This window comes from Suricata suricatta, chromosome 11 (genome assembly GCF_006229205.1).
Source record: "Suricata suricatta isolate VVHF042 chromosome 11, meerkat_22Aug2017_6uvM2_HiC, whole genome shotgun sequence".
Lineage (NCBI taxonomy): Eukaryota > Metazoa > Chordata > Mammalia > Carnivora > Herpestidae > Suricata > Suricata suricatta.
Genome location: NC_043710.1, coordinates 103,212,630 through 103,219,772, shown reverse-complemented (window position 1 = coordinate 103,219,772; position 7,143 = coordinate 103,212,630).

The window sequence follows — 7,143 nt, the reverse complement described above, 5'->3', positions numbered from 1 at the left end:
GCTGCTGCGTGATGTTGCTTACTTAATGCTTCCCAGCGCCATCTACATTCTATCAGGATGGGGAAAGGATCCACTTTGCACATTATCACACTCCCAGCATGTGGGAGATATCAATAAATATTTCTGAATTATTGAATGAAGTAATGATACCTTGACCTTGGATAGGCAAGTTTAAAACCACTGGCAAGTGGTTCAGCTCAACACCATGAAGCTTCCTAGTGTAAGAGAGAGGACGCCAGCTTTGGCCCCTGATTAGCTGTGGTGCCTGAGTCACATCACTTAAAACTCCATGAGCCTCGGTTTCCTCATCTGAAGAGTGGGAATAAAAATTAATCGTAGAGGGTTGTCCTGATGCTCAAAGGAAATTATGCATATGAATGTATTCCCAAGCTGAAAACTCTGGTGCAAGGACAAGCATAACCACAGACCCCGACCCTCTGAGCAGAGACCCCAGTGCTGTCCTGTCTGCAGAAGTTGTACCAAAGACCTGCAGGGGCTCAACCTGGAGCCCTGACACTCGTCAGTTTGGGCTCAGGACTAAGCCCAGCAGGTCTTTCTTATTCTTTCTCAACCTTTTCTGCTGTCTTTACTCCCCAACACTCCTGGGCCACTTCCAGAAGCTTCCATAACCACTTTGACTGCACTCTCTTGGCGAACGGTTTAATGATCCCGAAGGCCCTAGAAATACATTGGATTAAAACACAAAATGGATAGCATTGTGCATTTTAGTGAAACAGCAATTAGGAGCGGCACTCACCATGTACTCAGGAGGGCAAGGGAGCCGAGGAGAAAAGGAATAAAGTGACCTCATAAAGACACTTAATTTCATTACCACCAGACACAGTTTCCCATTATTGCTCTTGGTGTTTAATGGTTTTATGATTCTATCTATTGATGCTTAGCTAGTTCATTAACTGTGCTGCTAAAAATACAATTATCTCCAACAAAACCTTTATCACTAATAAAAAAGGAAGCGGGGAGAAAACCTGTCATTACCAGAATGCAGTGAGGTGGGCACACCTTCTGTGTCCCAAAGTTGGCCCCAAAGTTTTCCCGGAGATTGAGACTGTCACCCACACACTGCATGCAACTAGTTAAAAAAATCCAATCATGTGACTCCAATTCCAAGCTGACTCCAACTCACAGACAGACTGATTCTCTGCAGCCAGTTGACAATGGCTTTGATTAGGTCGGCTGAGTCAACCTGTCCCAATGCTTGTGACAAATGTGAAATATGAGAATCTTCTTACCATCCATTCATCCAACAGGTATTTACCAAGCCCCTACTAGGTGCCAAACACTGGGTAGACATACGAAGATACTTAAAATAGAGTCATATTTACAGGAAGCCCTTGGTCTGGAAGACAGTGTGTGTCATTTGGGATCAAGGACACAGAACCCCAGGTACTGAGCAGGGGCGAAGGTGGACCTCCAGTCCTGATATGGAGTGAGGAGGAAGAAGTGGGGATGAAGCAGGACAGAAGGGGGGAATGGCTGTCCATGTCACTTAGCATAAAGGCCATTACAAGGGCTTTCAGGCCCTGTTGGGTTTGTCTGCAAGTCCCATCTTTTTTACCTCGCTTCAGAGCCTACAAAAGGTAGGAGGGGAGGCGGGTACAAATAACCCAGGGCTGCAGCCAGGAGGGGGCCAGGGTCTGAGAAAAACCTGTGGAAAGATTTTTAGGTGACCTGCTTAAAGAGTCTAGTTTTTCCCAAACTGCTCTCAGCAACCATGTCTCCCCATCTTCATTTCCTATTACTTTTCCCCTCGCATACTCTGCTCTGGTCTCTCTATTGGTTCTTGAATGTGGCAGGCCCCAGGGCCTTTGCATCTGCTTGCAGCTGCCTCCACAGCTCTTCCCTCAACAAGTGTCAGGGCTCATTCCCTCACTTCTTTCAGTGAAATACCCCTTCTCAGTGAAACTTTTTCTACCGACCTACCCACTCTCCCCAACCCCAACCCTTTCCCTGTTTTATTTTTCTCTAGAACTTTAACCACCATCTGAGATACTATATACATTACTTTTTTGTATGTTTGTTCACTGTTTCTCTCAACTGACATGTGGACTCTGAGCAGGCAGGGACTTTTCTCTTCTCTTCATTGCTGACTCCCTAGCACTACAACCGAGCCTGGCATTTAGAAAGTACTTAAAAATATTTGTTAACTGCCCAAATGCGTGTATTATTTGGCTCTGTCCCTCCGCTCTGAGCCCACTCTCTGTACACTCCTCTATAATGCTTAAGTGCCTTTGCCAGTTGACTTGCTCAGAAGCTTCTCAAGTAAAGATGCCGGGGGTAAGAGGAAAGGAGAGCCATTGTTCTTCCTCTCGCTCTCTCTCTCCTTCCCTCCCTCCATCTGTTCCTCTCATTCTTTTTTTTTTTTTTTTTTTTGGTGATGTCTCTTATGTGCTACGTTATTTCCCTCATTCCAATTCTAGCTGTAACAGGCCCTGCTCCGTGGCAGCTGCTTCTGTGGCTGCAAACCCTCATCTGTAGTCCCAGATCTTGGTAACGTCCCCTCCTCCCTTTTGTCCCCCCACCCCTAGCTGTGGTAGCTTCTTCCAGCACTTAATTAGCTCCAAGTCACCTCACAATCTCACTTTTGCTGTCCCAGCTTCCCAACATCTATGCATCGGATAGCCTATAATAAATCCCCTCCATTTGATAAACCTAGCATGGTTTCTGTTTTCCTAACTAGGTCCTAGGAGATACAATGAATATGGGAGGAGAAATTAAAGCACAAGCATAGTTCCTGTGAGCCCAGCCAATACAGAGAAAAGGAGACAGCTCTCACAGAAGCTGTCCTACCCTCCCCAACTCTGAGGGGAGCAAAGAAGCTCCAAGATTGGTGGGAAAGCCCAGCAGGGGAGGCTGGTCTGTCAGATACCCCATCTGATGGTGGAGCAGAGACCAAGAAGGGTGCCCGGTCTCCATCAGGCTTGGCTCCAGAAAGCCTGAACCACATGTAGAACCCAATGGATCCAGACAAGAGATGCTCAAGAGAAGCCGGTGAAAAAAGAGCCAACAGCTTAGTCCCCAACACTCTCCATCCCAGGCCTGGGAGAGCCTGCAATGCAATCTTTTGGATCTACCAGCATCATGTTTGTATTGGGCTGATCATTGAGGATGTCATCTACTTGCATTGGTGGTTTTTGCTTCTTATCTCATGTACTTCTCTCCCTCAGCTGTTCGTCCCTGTGACTAGCATAGAGACGGTTCAATGTTTATTTATTTTTGAGAGACAGAGAGAGACAGAGCATGATCAGGAGAGATGCAGAGAGAGGGACAGAGACACAGAATCCAAAGCAGGCTCCAGGCTCTGAGCTGTCAGCACTGAGCCTGACACTGGGCTGGAACTCACGAACTGTAAGATCACAACCTGAGCCAAAAGCAGATGCTTAACCTACTGAGCCAGCCAGGTACCCTAGTTGTGCACTTTTTAATGAGTCTGAGGTTGACATGTATGCATTGAATTGGTAATTACCACTCAAGTTTTTCCTGAAAAGCTGCCATAGTGCATCTCATAATCAATGCCATCTTAAAATTAAAGGATTGTGGTATTAACAAGAAAAACCTTAATGAGAACCTTCAGGTGTGCCAGGCCCTGCACTAGATGGTTCCACTGCCCTATCATTTCATTCCAGAAGCAGACCCAGGAGGGACGTTTTAGTGTTCCTATTTTTTATGAACAGGACGCAAAGGACTGTAGCTCACTGGTGTGGGCGTTGACGCCATGAAGTCCGTGCTCTCTGTCCCATCGTGCTACCCATCCTCAAACTTCTGACCAGGAAGAACAGCTGAAGAACAGCTCCCAAAATCATCTGTTGGTGTCAGAACCCTCAACCCTCCCAGCAGTGAGTCTGAACTGAGACCGAGAAGCAGGACGAGAAAACTCGTAGGGAAATCCCCCTGGAGCCATGGCCCATGTGGCCAACCTACATAGGAAGCACCTCCTCTGCCAGATGGAAAAAAGTGTTCGAGCTGACCCTGCCCTTGAGGTGGTCCCAGTGCAGTTAGGAAGACAACTGGGGTGCAGAAAAGATAAGTGATGAGAGGCAGTACTATCAAATGCCCCCCAAATGGGACAATGTGTGCGTGTAAGGCCCCACGGGATGGAGCTCTGTCCAGGAACAGCAGGCCATCCTCAGACTTTGGGAGAGAGTTTCTGAGGGCTGTGAACTTCTCGGGTTCCTCACAACAACCTTACAATATAGGTCTTGCCGTCCCTATTTTAAGGAAACCCTAGATCACACAGCTGGTGAAGAGTCAAGCTGGTTTGATTTGAATCTCAGTCTGCTTAACCTTCAACCACACCACGTAGCGTGTGTGTGTGTGTGTGTGTGTGTGTGTGCCTGTGTGCGCACGCGCACCTACATGCACACACGCGCACCACGCAAGCCTTATCTACTGTCTACAGAAGCAATTATTTTTTGAAAAAAGCAACCAAGCACAGATTGCCAGATGCATTCAGAGAAGCCAAATATTCCATAATCCTTCCTGGGCATTTTATTGTTTGTGAAAGAGAATGGATTTTTGTGGGTTGTTCTGTTTTGTTTTGTTACGTTTTAATGAGAAGTCTGGTTAGAAAATAAACAAGTTGTAAAAGTCGAGATTTATCCTTTACCTGGCAGGTACTCCATGCAGAAATGGGGCTGCACGGAAAGATTAATGTGGTCCTCCGTGATGGGCTCACCCCCAGGGAACCTGTTTGGTGTTGCGCAAAGGCATGCAGAGAACAGTAGGCTTAATAAATGCCAGTCCACCAGGGGCTGCACTTGGCCACCAAATGCCCCAGGGCACATCGCTTCATTCATGTAACAGACATATATCCAACACCTACAGGGTCCCAGGCACTAGAGAAAATAAAACAGCTCTGCCCTCAAGATGCTCAGCCTGATGAAGGAGTATGAACAAAAGTTAATCATCACAAAAACAACATAAGATGTGAAATATGACAGTCTGTGGAAGTAGCCAATTCTACGTGATTAGGAGTGGAGGGGCCAAAAGAAGGTGTTAAAAAAAACTGTAACAAAATTGGAGATATATAACCAGGGCTTTAAAGATTAAAGACTCTCACAGACAAGTTAGGTAGGAGAATTCCCGACCGAGGGCACAAGGGCAGAACCAGGGAGACCGAGAACGCAGGTCCCCTGAGTATGACGGCGACCCTGGAGGAAACTGGGGTGGAGGGGAGGGGCGTTGTGGGTCCTACCCCGGAAATTAGTCCCCGATGGATGAGTTGTCATTGTTTTTCTTTTTGTTTTTAATTCATGGTCTAGCACAGCCTGATGGACTTCAGAACCTGGCTCAATTGATATTTCAATTATATGCTTACACCCTGCAACAGCTTCAAATGAGGGCTGGTACATGAAATGAGATAATGTATGTGGAAGCACTTAGGGAACTAAGAAGTGTTATGCATGTTGTTGTAAAGGGTGTTCTGCATTGTTCTAAGATTCCTGCGGCAAACCATCATTTGTCCCCATACATTGTCACGGACCCCTGTTCCCAGCCCAGCCTAAGCCAGGGGGCTGGCAGGGCTGAGGGGAGGAAGGACACACCCATCTGCGTGGCATGACGGATCACCGGCCATCAGCGCGTGAATGTCAATGCTTCGTAGGTACTGAGACCGCAAACCCTTCCAGGCTTGGACCCCATTAAGCCACACGCTGGGGGGAGGGGGGAGCACCTGGGAGGCTCAGTCAGTTAAGGTTGAGCAGCCGACTTCGGCTCAGGTCATGATCTCGCAGTTCATGGAGTCGAGTCCACGTTGGGCTCTGTGCCTTATTCAGATTCTGTGTGTCTCTCTCTCCCCCTCCCCTGCTCATGCTCTGTCTCTCTCTCTCTCAAAAGTAAACAAACATTTTTTACACATTCTAACCACACCACTGGCTTAATGGCATCGTGTGGCTGAAAGGCAGTGGACTTAGTTTCTCACCACTAGTGTCACGTGTGTGGTCTTGGGGTATTACAGTCCCTCTCTGGACTTCAGTGTCCTTATCTGGAACATTCAGAGATAATGGCGATGGCCCCACAGTCGTCTCAGCTCTGCAGAATTCAGAAGCGAACTCTCCTCCTTCACAACCAGCTCACCAGGGTGAGACGGCAGAGGAACGGCAAGGAGAGTGACGGAGGGAGGTATGGGCAGGACTCAGTTCTGATCTGGACATTGCCCGTGGCCTTGGAGGCGTCACTGAACAGCACTTCACTGGCTCATCTCCTCCCTTGCAAAAAAAAAAAAAAAAAAAAAAAAGACTATCAGGGAACCCCCACCAAATAGTGTGTCTGCTCAGTGATTCAGCAAACATATACTGAATACCTAATATTTTCTGGCAGTGTACAGTGCACGAGGCTTCAAAGATCCTTTTTAAAGAATGATATTTTAGAATAATAAGAGGCGGCCTCTCAGAATTCATCCAGAACTCTCTAGCCAAGCTAAAAATGTGAATATTTCCTTCTTAAAGTCCGTGATCTACCTGGAGTCTTTGGAGTAGACAGTTACAAAACAGTGCTCCAGGCGCCATGAGAGTCTAGATTTCAGGACAAGGTCCTAGAACAGGGCTGGCCAACACTCAGTGGTGAATGAACACCCGTTGAGCTAACAGAGGTGATTAGTACCGGCCACCATGAAAGAACCTAAGAGAGCCATCCAGCCCACGGGTGGCTCAAGGAAAGCATCCTAGGGAAGCATCTCCTGATGCCACTTTGAAAGAGAACTGACCTTGAAGGAGTACGAGGCAAGACAGTAAGAGCCACATGCCCACCCTGCTCCCAGTAGAGAAGCTTCTGTTAGGCTGAGGTGCCAGGGTATCAGTACTGCACTTGCCAAGAGAGGCCCTGGTGGTTGTAAGATGTTCTCAGGTCCGGGGGCACTGAGGCCAGGAAGCAGAACACTTGCGGAAGCAGAGGCCGTCTCCGCTCAAACCGAAGTGTTCACAAACATGGCCGCCTGGCCCACACCTACCTACCAGGGGGCCCCTGGCCGGCACCTTGTTTTCCACTAAGCCACTGGGTGTCTGGTTCAGCAGAAGCACAGCAGAATCCAGGTGAAATTACTTGTTAAATCTCCTTCCTGTAATTTCCTGATCATCTTGTCAGGCATTTGTCTTCATGCCAGAAAAATGAGCTCGCCGAAGGACAGTT